We start from the raw sequence: 18,563 nt of genomic DNA on the forward strand, positions 1-18,563 counted from the left end.
GCCTTTTTTAACCAGAACATGAATAATATTCAAGGTGGACGAATGCATACTCTTTTATAACGTATTGGAACGAGGGTACCCAACATGAACTCGCGCGCCAGGTGTCTAATGGGACATCATCGTTCCATGGCTCTTGTTCGGTCAGATCTCCCTCCAGAAGACTCAAAACACTTTGTAAAGGCTGGTGACATCTAGTGGAAGCAATAGGAAGTGCCAAAATATTCCTCAGCCCCTGTGTTTTTCAATGGGATAGGTTTAAAGGTAATACAACACATCAGGTATCCACTTCCTGTCAGAAAATGTCTCAGGGTTTTGCCTGCCAAATGAGTTCTGTTATACTCACAGACACCATTCAAACAGTTTTAGAAACTTTAGAGTGTTTTCTATCCATATATAATAAGTATATGCATATTCTAGTTACTGGGTAGGATTAGTAACCAGATTAAATCGGGTACATTTTTTTTATCCAGACGTGCAAATGCTGCCCCCTAGCCCTAACAGGTTAAGAGAGTACATAGACCAAAATAATCACACAGCCATTTTCCAAGCAAGCATATATGTCAATAAAACCCAAAACACAGCTAAATGAAGCACTAACTTTTGATGATCTTCATCAGATGACACTCCTAGGACATTATGTTATACAATACATGTATGTTTTGTTCAATCAAGTTCATATTTATATCCAAAAACAGCTTTTTTACATTGGCGCGTGATGTTCAGAAAATGTATTCCCACCAAAAACTTCCGGTGAATTTACAAAAATACTCATCATAAACGTTGACAAAATATATAACAATTATTTTAAGAATTATAGATACAGAACTCCTTTATGCAATCGCTGTGTCATATTTTAAAATAGCTTTTCGGCGAAAGCACATCAATATTCTGAGTACATAGCTCGCCATCACGCCATCTATTCAGACACCCGCCAAGTTCGGGGCAACATAAACTCAGAATTATTATTAGAAATATTGTATTACCTTTGCTGATCTTCGTCAGAATGCACTCCCAGGACTGCTACTTCCACAAGAAATGTTGTTTTTGTTCCAAATAATCCATATTTATGTCCAAATACCTCAGTTTTGTTCGTGCGTTCAGGTCACTATCCAAAGGGTAACGCATGAGCGCATTTCGAGACACAAAAAGTCAAAATGTTCCATTACCGTACTTAGAAGCATGTCAAACGCTGTTTAAAATCAATTTTTATCGTAAAATAGCGGTAATATTCCAAACGGACAATAGTGTATTCATTCAAGGAGGAAAAGAAAAAACAGCGTGCTCGCGGGAACGCGCATATCCAATCTCTTTGTCCCCAGGCAGACCACTCAGAAACTGAGCTACTATAATCTGCCCAGAGACAGGAGAAGGCTCAATCCGCTTTCTGAAGGCTTTAGACAGCCAATGGAAGCCTTAGAAAGTGCAACGTAACCCCACAGATACTGTAGTTTCGATAGAGAATCAAAAGAAGAACTATAATTCTCAGACTTTCCACTTCCTACTTGGAATTTTCTCAGGTTTTTGCCTGCCATATGAGTTCTGTTATACTCACAGACACCATTCAAACAGTTTTAGAAACTTCAGAGTGTTTTCTATCCAAATCTACTAATACTATGCATATTCTCGTTTCTGGGCAAGAGTAGTAACCAGTTTAAATCGGGTATGTTTTTTCATCCGGCCGTGAAAATATTGCCCCCTATCCTAAACAGGTTTTAACAAGCTATTGTTGGATATGCTAAAAGTGTGTGTGTCAATGACTGAGTGACGTTACATGCACACAATAATGTGATTATTGCGGATAGTCAAATTAATATTATAGTTTGATTAAAATGTTTACATGCTTTGCAAGAAGAACGATTTCCCAAATAATTATTTTTACATGGACACCTCTGAAATCAGGCTACCTGATGTCACTCGCCATTAAAAACAAAAATTGGCAGTCAAAATGAACGTTCTACCACAGCGAACATGTTCTTTTTAGGAAGAATATTTGATTCTGAGTTTGGACATATAACGTTTGTATGTGAACTACTTCTAAGACACATACATTGTTGTTACAAACTTACTTCACTCACACTAAAGAGGGAGGCTCGCTCGGCTGGTGCTAGCACATGCGCAGATCAAATATACTGCTGGTAGGCCAATTAAGGTGTTTACATGTCCTAATAATAATTCTACAGATTGCTCACAAAACCAGGTGTTTTAATCGGCGTATGCTTACTTTGATTTTGACCTTACGCCGATTTAAGATAAGCAGAGTAAGGTGTTTACATGATTGTTGCATAATCTGCCTACTGTCATAATCCGTTTAATATAGAATTATTAGCGTGCATGTAAACATACTCATTAAATGTGAATGCACAAAGCCATCGATCGGGTGATACCTTTTTATTCCTATGTGAAGATTCAGTCTGCAGTGTGGAAGTTCAGCTTTACAGTGTGATTGAAATTTAAAGGTAATGTACCCGCTTTAGCGGAGACTGCATTCACGGCAAACGCTGCATATGTCGGCTCATTCAGAAATACCCTTTAAACTTACATTGCGGAATCTGTAACGCTTTAGTTTTACAGATTGAGTAGAGAGCCCTATATAGCACATTTGAAGCGAAGGAAGTTGGTTAAGATGTTGTCTTATGGAGACATAACATGCACAGTTTGAGTTACTCCAGGAAGTGATGTTGCAGGCTACCTGAGTGCTGCCCCCTCTCATTGAGTATCACAAGTTGAATTCCGCCTTTGAAACTGCAGGCTGCCATTAGCAACTAAATTATCCTGATAACTTATTCTGTGTGCGATTTGTAAAATAATCAGTTCAAGGGCATATACGCCCGGTGTAATAGAAGCAATTATTGGTACCATGATTGTCTTCTATTAATTGTGTTTTTTACACAATGGGGGACCTGTTTTCTGAAAGCAATGCCTGCAGTACTGCCGCGGTCGGCCTTGAACTTCTGTGGCTTCAATGAGATGGGGCAGTCGTTCTTCCAGTGTGTGCGTGTGCGCGCTCATGCATTGGGGGGGGGGTCACTGGGCAGGCTGTCTAATGCAGTGACCCGGCACAAGCTTTGTAGGATCTGTCTTTTGTTAGCTCTTTAGAGGATTAGATTGATGCTAGGTTTAAATGCTTGTGTGTTGTGGCTGAATGAAGAGAATATGACGGGCCATGTTGATGTCTGTTTTTGTTTGTGTTGATTTGATATCAATCTAAGTGATGAGACCCTGACCTCCCAGCCGGACATAGCCTATCTTTTTCTAATGTGTCCCCTCCCTCTCTTGAAAGGAGTTTAGTATCAGACTACAGAGTACTACAAGATGCAGTTGTTTTTAATGGTGTTGTTTTCAAAAGGAGACAACCTGAGAAATGTACATGTACTCTGTATTTGACCTTGTACAGTGGCATTATACAGTGCCTTCAGAAAGTATTTACACAACTTTACTTTTCCACATTTTGTTGTTACAGACTGAATTTAAAATGGATTAAATTGAGATGTCACTGGCCTACATACAATACCCCATAATGTGAAACTGTACTCAGATGTGAGTGCTACGGGGCAGTAATCATTTAGGCAGGTTACCTTTGCTTCCTTGGGCACAGGGACTATGGTGGTCTGCTTGAAACATGTTGGTATTACAGACTCAGTCAGGGACAGGTTGAAAATGTCAGTGAAAACACTTGCCAGTTGGTCAGCGCATGCTCGGAATACACGTCCTGGTAATCCGTCTGGCCCTGCAGCCTTGTGAATGTTGACCTGTTTAAAGGTTTTACTCACATCAGCTACGGAAAGCGTGATCACACAGTAGTCCGGAACAGCTGATGCTCTCATGCATGCTTGAGTCTTGCTTGCCTCAATGCGAGCATAGACGTAATTTAGCTCGTCTGGTAGGCTCGTTTCACTGGGCAGCATGCGGCTGTGCTTCCCTTTGTAGTCTAATAGTTTGCAAGCCCAGCCACATCCGACGAGCTTCGGAGCCTGTGTAGTACGATTCAATCTTAGTACTGTATTGACGCTTTGCCTGTTTGATGGTTCGTCGGAGGGCATAGCAGGATTTTATATAATCGTCCGGGTTAGAGTCCCGCTCCTTGAAAGCGGCAGCTCTACCCTTTAGCTCAGTGTGGATGTTACATGTAATCAATGGCTTCTGGTTGGGGTATGTACGTACAGTCACTGTGGGGACGACGTCATTGATGCGCTTATTGATGAAGCCAGTGACTGATGTGGTGTACTCCTCAATGTCATTGGAAGAATCCCGGAACATACTCCAGTCTGTGCTAGCAAAACAGTCCTGTAACTTAGCATCTGCGTCATCTGACCACTTCTTTATTGACCGAGTCACTGGTGCTTCCTACTTTAATTTTTGCTTGTAAGCAGGAATCAGGAAGATGGAATTATGGTGAGATTTGCCAAATGGAGGGCGAGTATGCCATCTGTAAATACGAATAAAACTGTTAAATTACAAGCCTAATTGGGTGAGCTGTTCAGTATGTGAAGTAGGTAATCCTTTCTAATGCTGTTTTTTTAAAGATATCATGTGTAAAACGGCATGTGTTCTCCACTTTCTGGAGGACAGAGTTTTGAAATCAGTGGAATTAGAGTATTGTAGCTAAGGAGATGGAGATTACATCTCCGGATTACATCTTCAACCTAAGGGCAACCATGGCATCCGTGACAGAGGGAGAAGCGTCCATTCATGTACACCACCGTTCAAAAGTTTGGGTCACTTAGAAATTGTTTTCCTCTGTCCAGTGTCTGTGTTCTTTTGCCCATCTTAATCTTTTCTTTTTATTGGCCAGTCTGAGATATGGCTTTTTCTTTGTAACTCTGCCTAGAAGGCCAGCAACCCGGTGTCGCCTCTTCACTGTTGACGTTGAGATCGGCGTTTTGCCGATACTGTTTAATGAAGCTGCCAGTTGAGGACTTGTGAGGCATCTGTTTCTTAAACTAGACACTCTAATGTACTTGTCCTCATGCTCAGTTGTGCACCGGGGCCTCCCACTCCTTCTATTCTGGTTAAAACCAGTTTGCTCTGTTCTGTGAAGCGAGTAGTACACAGCGTTGTACGAGATCTTCAGTTTCTTGGCAATTTCTTGCATGGAATAGCCTTCATTTCTCAGAACAATAATAGACTGACAAGTTTCAGAATAAAGTTCTTTGTTTCTGGCCATTTTGAGCCTGTAATCGAACCCACGAATGCTGATGCTCCAGATACTCAACTAGTCTAAAGAAGGCCAGTTTTATTACTTCTTTAATCAGAACAATAGTTTTCAGCTGTGCTAACATAATCGCAAAAGGGTTTTCTAATGATCGATTAGCCTTTTTAAAATGATAAACTTGGATTAGCTAACACAACGTGCCATTGGAACACAGGAGTTGCTGATAATGGGCCTCTGTATGCCTATGTAGATATTCCATAGAAAATCTGCTGTTTCCAGCTACACTGTATTTCTGATCAATTTGATGTTTTTTGTTGTTGTTTTTACCCCATTTTTCTCCCCAATTTCGTGGTATCCAATTGTTAGTAGTTACTGACTTGTCTCATTGCTACAACTCCTGCACGGAGAGAGGCGAAGGTCAAGAGCCATGCGTCCTCCGAAACACAACCCAACCAAGCCGCACTGCTTCTTAACACAGCGCGCATCCAACCCGGAAGCCAGCCGCACCAATGTGTCGGAGGAAACACCGTACACCTAGCGACCTGGTCAGCGTGCACTGCGCCCGGCCCGCCACAGGGGTCACTAGTGCGCGATGAGGCAAGGTTATCCCTGCCAGCCAAACCCTCCCTAACCCGGATGACGCTAGGCCAATTGTGCGCCTCCCGGTCGCGGCCGGCTGCGACAGAGCCTGGGCTCGAACCCAGAGTCTCTGGTGGCACAGCTGGCACACTTCCCTCTGCCACTTCCCTTTGTCCACCAAGCCGTCATATCGGCTTAGCCCACTAGGAAACCTCCCATATAATTTCCTTGTAACCATATCTACTGTTTGTTAATGCATTTCTGTGATTATTTAGTTAGTTAGTAAATAAATGATTTAAGACAATTTGGTGTATGGATGATTCATAGTATTTTTACACAATACAATTTCATACTTTTTTGCTGGCCCGAACAACGTTAACTTACAACTAGCTACAGGAGGCTGGGTTCGTGCAGATAACCAACAATTTACGACGTTTGGAATGAGACTAACGTGAGGTAAAGAATAATTAATTAATTAGAAGACTAATTGATCAGATATTAAAATGTCTGAAGAGTTATTTTAGGAAAATTATAACTTTGTAATCTGAAGATTTTCCTTGGTGCCCCAACTTCCTAGTTAATTACATTTACATGATTACTTTAATCACGTAATAATAATTACAGAGAATTGATTTGATTTGATTAAATAAGTCTTCAATTTAATGATGCCAAAGACACGACATCTGTGTTGTAATATTATTCATATCTCAGAGCCATTTGCTCTGCTAGTTATAGCCTACCTGCAAATTCATGCGGGGTAGTAACGTCATGAGTTGGGATTATGGTTAATTGTTTAGCTACCTAGGTCAGAGCTGTTCTCTCATTTGTGTCTGGATGTAGCTAGCAAGCTAGCCAACGTTAGCCAGTTAGTTTGGGCGCTTGACAGCTGTTAGGACAGAACGCTCCTTAAAGAGATGGGTGGGGCTAAAGCTTAAGAGGGTGTGAACGATGCTGAATGGGTGTAGACAAAGAAGAGCCAAAACATTCAAGAGACATTTTCTCAAAAGTGAGGTTACAAGTTTATCAACTTTCAATGCAGAATTACGTTCTCATTGTTCCTCAGCTGTAGTGTATGATATACCATTTTCTAGCTCAGAGTCTCTATTTTATCCAATGTAAAAAAACACAATTTCTAATTGTGCTACATAAGACCGAATCAAGCCGGTCGGTCACATATACACTGGAGTTGCTTTCAAAGATGACATTGAATGTTCCTGAGTGGCCTCAAATGGCTGTCTAGCAATGATCAACAACGAACTTGACAGAGCTTGAAGAATTTAAAAAAGAATCATGTCCAAATATTGTACAATCCAGGTGTGCAAAACACACAGCGACTTACCCAGAAAGACTTACAGCTGTAATCACTGCCAAAGGTATTTCTCCAAATCATTGACTCGGGTGGGAATATGAGATGATGAGATGGATATTTCTGTATTTAGTTTTCAATAAATTTACAAAAACGTATTAAAAAAAAGAGTTTTTACTTTGTTATTATGGGGTATTGTGTGTACATGGGTGAGAAAGAAAAAAAATTCATCCATTTTGAATTTTGGCTTTAACACAACAAAATATGGAATAAGTCAAGGGGTATGAATTCTTTCTGAAGACTCTTTATATGCTCTCATTTCCGCTCTTATACTATTTTGTAGTTATGGAAACTGAGATTTGCCGACGTGGTTTAAGATGAAGAGAGAGACAGCAGGAGCGGTAGAGATACTCTGAATGATCGGCTATGAAAAGCCAACTGACATTTACTCCTGAGGTGCTGAACTGTTGCACCCTCGACAACTACTGTGATTAATATTATTTGACCCTGTTGTTCATCTATGAACATTTGAACATCTTGGCCATGTTCTGTTATAATCTCCACCTGGCACAGCCAGAAGAGGACTGGCCATCCCTCATAGCCTGGTTCCTCTCTAGGTTTCTACCTAGGTTCTGGCCTTTCTAGGGAGTTTTTCCTAGCCACTGTGCTTCTACACCTGCATTGTTTGGGGTTTTAGGCTGGGTTTCTGTACAGCACTTTGTGACATCAGCTGATGTAAGAAGGGCTTTATAAATACATTTGATTGAGCGAGAAAAAGCAGCGTTTCAGTGGGCCTAGACTATTCTCATTGTTGATCACATCAACCCGCAAAAGCATTTTAATAGGAAAAGCAGCCTTGGAAAATGACGTCTTTAACCTCAGCCAGAAAATGTGCAGCCAGTTGAGGAAATCTAGGACTGGGAGATGTTTTAATGCAAATGTAATTATACCATAAAAACCAGTCCTGAGCGAAAGAGCTCACTCCTAGTCTCCTACCCCCTCATATTAAGCTCCTCTACTGACTCTCCTTCTGTCCATCTCTAACCCGTTCCCCTCCTCTCTTCCTCCCTCCTTTTCTTGTACATGACCTGCAATGCCGATGGCAGATAGCAGCACTTGTCATCTGTTATTCATCATTTGTGGTTGGTTAAGTCTGATGATGCAGAGCTGGAGGTAGTGACTTCTTCACCCTGGTCTCCAGCCACAGTCCTGCTAAGGAGGAGAGTTTACACTGACTGGTCTCTCCTCTTTATGCAACAAACTCCTAGTCAGCACAACAGGCCAGGAAGGAGGTTGGATAAACCTGACATCTAACTTCCTCTTCTTCTCCTTTTATTCCACCCACCTACTCTCTGTCGTTTCCTGAGATCTTATTTCATCCAGCTCACTGTAGACCTACATTAAATTATACTTTTTGTTGTTGAATTATTTATATTTCTGGAAACAGGAAAGGCATCTGTAGGGGTTAAAATACCACCAGCGTTTTCAGGTAGAGCTGAAGTTGACTGTATAAGACACGACTGTACTGTTCGTGGGTTTGTGGGCAGACTTGTGAATGACGTCTCCACATAATTATCTAACTGGTGCATCACTCTGGCTTGACGTAGGTTACTTTTTCAGATCCCCCTTGTCTATGAGCTGTCTGTGTGGGCATGGATTTACACTGCTAAGGGAATGTGTGGGGATGGCAGGGAATTGGTAACCAAACGGTTGTGGAGTCCCTCTGGGGGATGTTGTAGGCCTGTCCATTCTGCCCCAGAGCTGAATCACTTAACCTCAGCTAGTGAGACTGTTTTAAAGTTGCTCTTACTGTAACTCCCACCTACACGCAGTGCAGAAAAGAGACTGGCGCAATGAGAAAGTAGGGCACTTCTCATTAATGTGCCAAAGGGATGGGTGGGTTCATGCACAGCATGTGTGCCTGTGGAGCCGTGTTTCCTCTTCCTCCCTGCAGTATGAGCCTGTGAAGGTCTGTTTTATTATTATAAGCCAGCCTATTTCTCAGTGCAACTAGAAGGCTAGAAGACATGTTGGATGACGAGTGTATTGCTGATGGGCTGAGCACAGTGTGCTGATGTGTGTAGCCTAGCTTGTGCAGAGTGGTGAACACACTTCCATAACAGCAGCCCTTCAATTATGAATGCACAGCACTTGGTAACATTTGTTACCCTTATACAAAGTGTTTTAATGCCATTATGACCCAGTGTAATCTCCCACTGCTCGGCTATTGTTTCCTGTTGGGGAACTCGGATTGGGACTGCAAGGGGCTCATCTGTGTTGTCATATTCTGCCCAGTGCTAGTGGAGGTTGTTCCCGCCCAGTGTGGTTTCTCTGCAGTCAGACAGTGACTGAGTCTCTGACAGCGACCAACCACCAGGCCACTGTGCGGTGGGTCTGTGGCGTTCACTGTCAGCCCTCACCCTGTCTTTGTTTCTGCCCATGGCCCTGGAAGGCTTTAATGAAATATTGGCACCGGAGGACCAGCTTAAAGCCTACTGTTTATCTGTGTACACAGCATGTTTGTGTGTTTTACCACTTAGCCTGAACAGAGTTATAGACGGGTAGTCTGTCTTTAATAGAGGATTTTCAACCTCTACTTTGAGGTGGTTGAGCGAGGGCATTCCAGGCCGTGAGCACCTTAGCCTACATTGAGGACTTATTGCAGATCATGGGGTACGTTCTATGAGCTCCATATACACTAACACAAGGCCTGTTGGTTGCCAGAAAGGGAAGGCTGCTGGAGATACTGTATGACTCACAATGACCAGAGTAAACAACACTTTATAACAATTCAGTCTGTAGGCTGCAAGGACAGGGAGAGTCATACTGTGTTTGAGCCCTCTGTTTTCAAACTACTCAAACAATAACTTTGTTCAAAGACAAAACTGAAACTAGGATGAGGAGGGAAAAGTTTATCATTGGGTGGTATGTCTCAGGACTAACCACAGTTCAAAACAACTTGTTTTCACAAAACCGAGATGCACATCAGAGACAGTTAAAACCGAGATGCGCATCAGAGACAGTTAAAACCGAGATGCGCATCAGAGACAGTTAAAACCGAGATGCGCATCAGAGACAGTTAAAACCGAGATGCGCATCAGAGACAGTTAAAACCGAGATGCGCATCAGAGACAGTTAAAACCGAGATGCGCATCAGAGACAGTTAAAACCGAGATGCGCATCAGAGACAGTTAAAACCGAGATGCGCATCAGAGACAGTTAAAACCGAGATGCACATCAGAGACAGTTAAAACCGAGATGCGCATCAGAGACAGTTAAAACCGAGATGCGCATCAGAGACAGTTAAAACCGAGATGCGCATCAGAGACAGTTAAAACCGAGATGCACATCAGAGACAGTTAAAACCGAGATGCGCATCAGAGACAGTTAAAACCGAGATGCGCATCAGAGACAGTTAAAACCGAGATGCGCATCAGAGACAGTTAAAACCGAGATGCGCATCAGAGACAGTTAAAACCGAGATGCGCATCAGAGACAGTTAAAACCGAGATGCGCATCAGAGACAGTTAGGCTATTATTACTATTTCAATTTTTTTGCTTTGCCGACATTGACTCACTCTTGTCTTGTCACTTTGTGGCATTGCCAACAAAGCTTGTTTTAGTTAGGATTTGCTGTTAAGTAAAGGAGCCAGAAGAGCCAGAACGAGAGAGGGAGGGTTGTTGAAGTGGAAACCTCTCAGTGACTCACAGAATGCTGCCTGGTGTTGTGCCACATCCCTTCAAACTACATTTAGCTCTCTCTCTCTTTCTCACACACACACACACACACACACACACCTTGTAATTACTGTGGCTCTCCTGGCGACAGGCGTCTGTCCGCTGCTCTATAAACAAGCTCGAACCACAGCCAATCAGACCAGCTCATTCACCCCCAGACCCACCAATCAACCACTCTCAAGGCCTGAGGGTCATACAATTATTTATTTTTTCTTAGGGGGTAGATCAGCTTTAATATAGCAGATAGATTGTAGTTTCCATCAATGTAATTGTCACTTCCCCCCCCATATATTTTTTTGCAAATATATACTCTACCGTTCAAAAGTCTGGGGTCACTTAGAACTGTCCTTTTTTTTTTATTCAAAAAAACAATTGTCCATTTAAAATAACATCAAATTGATCAGAAATACAGTGTAGACATTGTTAATGTTGTAAATGACTATTGTAGCTGGAAACGGCAGATTAAAAAACAATCCATTAAAAATCAGCTGTTTCCAGCTACAATAGTCATTTACAACATTAACAATGTCTACACTGTATTTCTGATCAATTTGATGTTATTTTAATGGACAAAAAAATGTGCTTTTCTTTCAAAAACAAGGAAATTCATAAGTGACCCCAAACTTTTGAACTGCGGTGTAAATACATATACATACATGTGTGTGTATATACATATCTTTTTTAAAATGTATTTTCCAACCCTACCACCCCTCCCCTAATTGGAGTAAACTAGTGAACAACAATGCTTAGGCCTTTACTTCCAGCTTATACATTCTATATACATTTTATGGACACAGTCTGTTTTGCAATAGTTCAGTTTTGTTTGTTTTTGCTCCTGTTCTTCCTCAACCTCTCCCATCTGTTCCTGATGTCCATCCGGAATGTTTTCTATATGCCATAGCTTTCAAACTGTGCTCTTTCGCAAACGTTCTTAACTTATATACATACAAAACTTTAGCAAACTATATTCCCTCTTGCCTTGCTGTTGCAGAAACAAAACGTAAGAACGGGAAGCATAAAAATAGCACACAGAATGTAACGATCGTCCAAAGGATTAGACCAAGGTGCAGCGTGGTGAGTGTTCATCTTGATTTTAAATCGGAACACTTAAACAAAATAATAAACACAAACGACCGTCCCGTCTTGCAGGCTAAATACCAGCAGTACAAAATCAAGATCCCACAAACACAGGTGGAAAAAGGCTGCCTAAGTATGGCTTCCAATCAGAGATAACAATAGACACCTGCCTCTGATTGGAAACCATACCCGGCCAAAACATAGAAAATAACACATAGAATGCCCACCGCACACCCTGACCTAACCACATAGAGAAACAAACCCTCTCTCTCAGGTCAGGGCGTGACACAGAACAGATCGACCACTTCTTAGACTTGCTTTCAATGAGAATGAAAGATCTATAAATAACATTTCTATGTGAATTTGATCAGGTCGCCTAAAAAGTTACATATTGCAGCTTTAAAACGCTACTCCTCTGGTTCCCGAATGACCGATCTGCACGAAAACTTGATATGTGGTATCTATAGACAAAGGTCTACCTACTCAATATTTTCCAAACTAGTGCCTAAAACAACATGGCCGCTATTGACCAATACAAATTCATGTGGGCGTGGTCTGGCACATAAACCCTTTGCCTGGGATTGCGTCATCATCAAGTCCCTGTTTTCGTCCCCTATGGATATACAGAGCCTCAGCGTCCCTCTTTCTCCATCTTTAAACCAGAGCTGTTCAATTCCGGTCCAGGAGGGCCGAAACACTTTTTTTTATTTCCAACTGGTAGTTAATTGCACTCACCTGGTGTCCCAGGTCTGAATTAGTCCCTTATTAGAAGGAGAGGATAAAAACCAACAGTGTTTCGGCCCTCCAGGACCAACATTGAACAGCCATGCTTTAAACTCTTTACTGACCAAGCATATGTCTCTTATCTGATCATTTGGCGCTAGATTTTTCCACAGATAAGTTCAATGTTCGTGTCTGAGAGGGAGTTAATGGGAACTGGGAATGGTGTTTTGAAGGGGATTTTCCCTCCATGCTAGACCGTTTTGTGTCCTTGGAGTCCATTGTCTTATAGGAGCTTAGCATTGTGTGTTTTTAGGCATGCAGGCCATGTTGGCTTGGTGCAGTCCTGACATTTCCTCACTGTGTGAATTTTTCACTGCTTCACACGCTGGGTGTGTCCCCTACCTCCTTAGCATGGGACTGTTTATGTAGGCCTGTGCACTATCCACAACTGTTTTCCTGGCTGTCCTATTGCTCCAACCCAGTAGTAGTGCATGTCTGTCTCTAGCTATCCTGCTGATGCTCTATCAACACGGATCCGTCCTCCTGTCTGCCCTGTGGTTTAGGACCCTTGTATTCTCTCTCACTCCAGTGTCTGACGTGGAAGAGACAGGGAATGTGATAAATATTAGGCCTATACTGAGTGACAGGAAACAACCTATTAGCAACAGCCTGCTCTTCAATATCCATTCAGGCTCTACCACATGTCATTCATTCAATACAGAATAAGGGTCTGTGAATGCCATGGCGGTATGCTTATGTGAATGACGGGGGAGTGAATTGAAAGGGAGGAAAGAGAGAGATACATACTCTTCTTTATAGGTGTTAATTAGGCCGCGCTTCGAACTGTGGTTTATTGTGATGATGATAACTCCATGAGTCGTTCTCCCGAAGCCACTCTCCCTCCGTATGACCAACCTTTTATATAAACATTATGGAATGGTTTTCCCAGTGTACCTCAACGTTATTACGGCATAAGAAAGGCTTTATGACTCCATTAGCAGAGTGCTGGTTACCACAGCCTGAGCCCTGAGTTATCATGGCCATGGTATAACCTCAGCACTAGCAGGTCTGGTTTCTCCATCACCCAGCAGAGACAGACATACTCCCCTGTCTGGTACCGGAGGCCTGTGGGGGATGACCCCTCATCCTCCCCCTCGCCCAGACACAGTTAACCACCTCTGGAGAGTTAAGGGGTCTGCATGCTAGGTTCGGTTTGCTCCTAGTAAAACTCAGCTAGGTGAAGTCAACATCTGTGCCTCGCATACTCCCTTAAAAGACTTTTGCTTGATAAAGGGCAGGAAAAAATTGTCAATAGTACTGTTTGTCCCTCTTGAGATGCCTTAGCCAGTATACATTTCCTCAAAATAGTCAGACTTAATCTAAGATGACTCATTAATTTACGTTGTTTTCCGATGAGGTGTCAGTCACAGAATTTTACATCTAATAAAGATGCTTGGTACAGTATTTCTCAAGTGAAAATTTTGCATGAACATTTAGTCATCAACAAACACTTCATTGAAGAATCCCTAATGTTGACCAATCATTGACGAAGGATGTAGACTTCGGCTACCGAACTTAAATTGCCTCAAGAAAAAAAATGGTGTGTACGAACAGCCCAAAGAAAAAACTTGCAGGAGACAAAAAACAAAAACTTTACAAAATGTTGTCATAATATATGCACAAACTATTTCAAACTGTATCGGGTGGAAAGCATGCAGATGCCTTTAGAGATCGCTGGGACATTTATTTTTTATTTGGGGGAAGACTTATTTTAAGTCCCATGTGCATTCCAGTGCTCAGAATTCAGGCAGCTGAGAGGTGTCTCTGTGTCTCTGTGTGTCTGTGTGAAAATGGGGATTTGTGAAACCTGATGCCTTTGGAGCTGTTACTGTGCACAAAGTAATGATCTGACCTTGTGTGTTATTGTGTGTAAAAGTACACACGCACACAAACGCATTAATGACTAAACCTTCTGTCCCTGTGTTCAATGCTTGTGTGTGTGTGTGTGTGTGTGTGTGTTTAGTGTCTGTGTTTGACATGCACAGATGCAGTCAGTGTTAAAACCCCAGTCTTTTCACTCTGCCTAGAACACCTGCTCTCTGCACTAACTGAAGTGGCTCTCCAACCATGTCACCCTTTAACTTCTAACTTTACACACACCACACAAAATAGTAGTTATTTTTAAGTTTTTAAACAACTAATTGACCAACATCCATTCAATTATTTTAATTCCATTTCATATTTTTTTTTCTGTGGGTTCAATGAGCAATTTCTCTAGAGAGAAATCAGATCAATCCCGAACTGTGCGATGTAGTAGGGAATTAGAGTTTCCAATATCCAATATTCTACATAGTTTAGCGCAAAAAACATGGTAATTAACTAAAATGACCATAATCCATTGTGCCCTACTTGTCCAGTCATGAAGACGGAGAGAAGAGACAGAAGAACGCACAATCGAGCGCGATAGAGAACAGCAGTTTCGTGTGTTATCTCAACCTGGAAATACAGAGTTGGTATTCAGCAGTGTAAAAGTACACTGCTCAAAAAAATAAAGGGAACACTTAAACAACACAATGTAACTCCAAGTCAATCACACTTCTGTGAAATCAAACTGTCCACTTAGGAAGCAACACTGATTGACAATACATTTTACATGCTGTTGTGCAAATGGAATAGACAACAGGTGGAAATTATAGGCAATTAGCAAGACACCCCCAATAAAGGAGTGGTTCTGCAGGTGGGGACCACAGACCACTTCTCAGTTCCTATGCTTCCTGGCTGATGTTTTGGTCACTTTTGAATGCTGGTGGTGCTTTCACTCTAGTGGTAGCATGAGACGGAGTCTACAACCCACACAAGTGGCTCAGGTAGTGCAGCTCATCCAGGATGGCACATCAATGCGAGCTGTGGCAAGAAGGTTTGCTGTGTCTGTCAGCGTAGTGTCCAGATCATGGAGGCGCTACCAGGAGACAGGCCAGTACATCAGGAGACGTGGAGGAGGCCGTAGGAGGGCAACAACCCAGCAGCAGGACCGCTACCTCCGCCTTTGTGCAAGGAGGAGCAGGAGAAGCACTGCCAGAGCCCTGCAAAATGACCTCCAGCAGGCCACAAATGTGCATGTGTCTGCTCAAACGGTCAGAAACAGACTCCATGAGGGTGGTATGAGGGCCCGACGTCCACAGGTGGGGGTTGTGCTTACAGCCCAACACCGTGCAGGACGTTTTCCATTTGCCAGAGAACACCAAGATTGGCAAATTCGCCACTGGCGCCCTGAGCTCTTCACAGATGAAAGCAGGTTCACACTGAGCACGTGACAGAGTCTGGAGATGCCGTGGAGAACGCTCTGCTGCCTGCAATATCCTCCAGCATGACCGGTTTGGCGGTGGGTCAGTCATGGTGTGGGGTGGCATTTCTTTGGGGTCCGCACAGCCCTCCATGTGCTCGCCAGAGGTAGCCTGACTGCCATTAGGTACCGAGATGAGATCCTCAGACCCCTTGTGAGACCATATGCTGGTGCGGTTGGCCCTGGGTTCCTCCTAATGCAAGACAATGCTAGACCTCATGTGGCTGGAGTGTGTCAGCAGTTCCTGCAAGAGGAAGGCATTGATGCTATGGACTGGCCCGCCCGTTCCCCAGACCTGAATCCAATTGAGCACATCTGGGACATCATGTCTCGCTCCATCCACCAACGCCACGTTGCACCACAGACTGTCCAGGAGTTGGCGGATGCTTTAGTCCAGGTCTGGGAGGAGATCCCTCAGGAGACCATCCGCCACCTCATCAGGAGCATGCCCAGGCGTTGTAGGGAGGTCATACAGGCACATGGAGGCCACACACACTACTGAGCCTCATTTTCACTTGTTTTAAGGACATTACATCAAAGTTGGATCAGCCTGTATTGTGGTTTTCCACTTTAATTTTGAGTGTGACTCCAAATCCAGACCTCCATGGGTTGATAAATTGGATTTCCATTGATTATTTTTGTGTAATTTTGTTGTCAGCACATTCAACTATGTAAAGAAAAAAGTATTTAATAAGATTATTTCTTTCATTCAGATCTAGGATGTGTTGTTTAAGTGTTCCCTTTATTTTTTGAGCAGTATATTTACTTTTAAGAATTACTAAAATAGTGATTTTGTCAGACAGCATAGACAGTAACTCTATAGAGCTGATGCCTATAGAGCTGCAAATAGGCCTTAAACAAATGTACTATTCACAACTGAAATATTTTAAAGTAATGTGAATAAATGATGGCTAATAAGCAGTAATGGGTAGTCACTACCATCGTGGGACTTTTATTAATTGTTTTATTCTGTGTTACAGCATTCAACCCATATAATGCATAGTGCATTTAATCTCTAAAAATGTATCAATCGAAAACTGGGATTGTTTTTCATAATTGAACTGAAACCAAACCGACCTCAAAAAGCACTAATCGCTCAGCACTAACAGAAAGACAGCCACTCTGCTCAATCGCCCAATTCATCCACGATGGAGAGGGAGTTGAGTTAAATAATAACACTTTTTAACATCCATTTTATACATGTACTAATGACTCTGTCCTTATGTTCATCAATAATCAAATAATATTTACAGTTGAAGTCGGAAGTTTACATACACCTTAGCCAAATACATTTAAACTCAGTTTTTCACAATTCCTGACATTTAATCCTAGTAAAATAGCCATCTCAGGTCAGTTAGGATCACCACTTTATTTTAAGAATGTGAAATGTCAGAATAATAGTAGTGATTTATTTAAGCTTTTATTTCTTTCATCACATTCCTAGTGGGTCAGAAGTTTACATCACTCAATTAGTATTTGGTAGCATTGCCTTTAAATCGTTTAACCTGGGTCAAACGTTTCGGGTAGCCTCCAATAGCTTCCCAAAATAAGTTGGGTGAATTTTGGCCCATTCCTCCTGACAGAGCTGCTGTAACTGAGTCAGGTTTGTAGGCCTCCTTGCTCCCACACGCTTTTTCAGTTCTGCCCACATATTTTCTATAGGATTGAGGTCTTTGTGATGGCCACTCCAATATCTTGACATTGTTGTCCTTAAGCCATTTTGCCACAACTTTGGAAGTATGCTTGGGGTCATTGTCCGTTTGGAAGACCCATTTGCGACCAAGCTTTAACTTCCTGACTGATGTCTTGAGATGTTGCTTCAATATATCCACATACTTTTCCTGCCTCATGATGCCATCTATTTTTTGTGAAGTGCACCAGTCCCTCCTGCAGCAAAGAACCCCCACAACATGATGCTGCCACCCCCGTGCTTCACGGTTGGGATGGTGTTCTTCGGCTTGCAAGCCTCCCCCTTTTTCCTCCAAACATAACGTTGGTCATTATGGCCAAACAGTTCTATTTTTGTTTCATCAGACCAGAAGACATTTCTCCAAAAAGTACGATCTTTGTCCCCATGTGCAGTTGCGAACCATAGTCTGGCTTTTTTTATGGTGGTTTTGGAGCAGTGGCTTCTTCCTTGCTGAGCGGCCTTTCAGGTTATGTGGATATAGATACTTTTGCACCCTTTTCCTCCAGCATCTTCACAAGGTCCTTTGCTGTTGTTCTGGAATTGACTTGAACTTTTCGTACCAAAGTACGTTCATCTCTAGGAAACAGAACGCGTCTCCTTCCTGAGTGGTATGACGGCTGCGTGGTCCCATGGTGTTTATACTTGCATACTATTGTTTGTACAGATGAACGTGGTACCTTCAGGTGTTTGGAAATTGCTCCCAAGGATGAACCAGACTTGTGGAGGTCTACAATTTATTTTCTGAGGTCTTGGCTGATTTCTTTTGATTTTCCCATGATGTCAAGCAAAGAGGCAGTGAGTTTGAAGGTAGGCCTTGAAATCCATCCACAGGTACACCTCCAATTGATTCAAATGATGTCAATTAGCCTATCAGAAGCTTCTAAAGCTATGTAAATGCTTACTTTCGGTCCCTTCCAAACAATGCAGAGAGAAAGAAAATAGAGAAATAATAGAA

The 18,563-nt window shown here is 42.4% G+C and overlaps 1 protein-coding gene across 2 annotated transcripts in view; it reads left to right on the forward strand.

The window, feature by feature from the left end:
* LOC106568037 (nectin-3-like protein) overlaps positions 1-18,563 on the forward strand; it is an 88,861-nt gene that overhangs the window by 18,557 nt on the left and 51,741 nt on the right. The gene's annotated exons all lie outside the window — the stretch shown is intronic.

The sequence above is a fragment of the Salmo salar genome, chromosome ssa13, assembly GCF_905237065.1.
Source record: "Salmo salar chromosome ssa13, Ssal_v3.1, whole genome shotgun sequence".
NCBI lineage: Eukaryota > Metazoa > Chordata > Actinopteri > Salmoniformes > Salmonidae > Salmo > Salmo salar.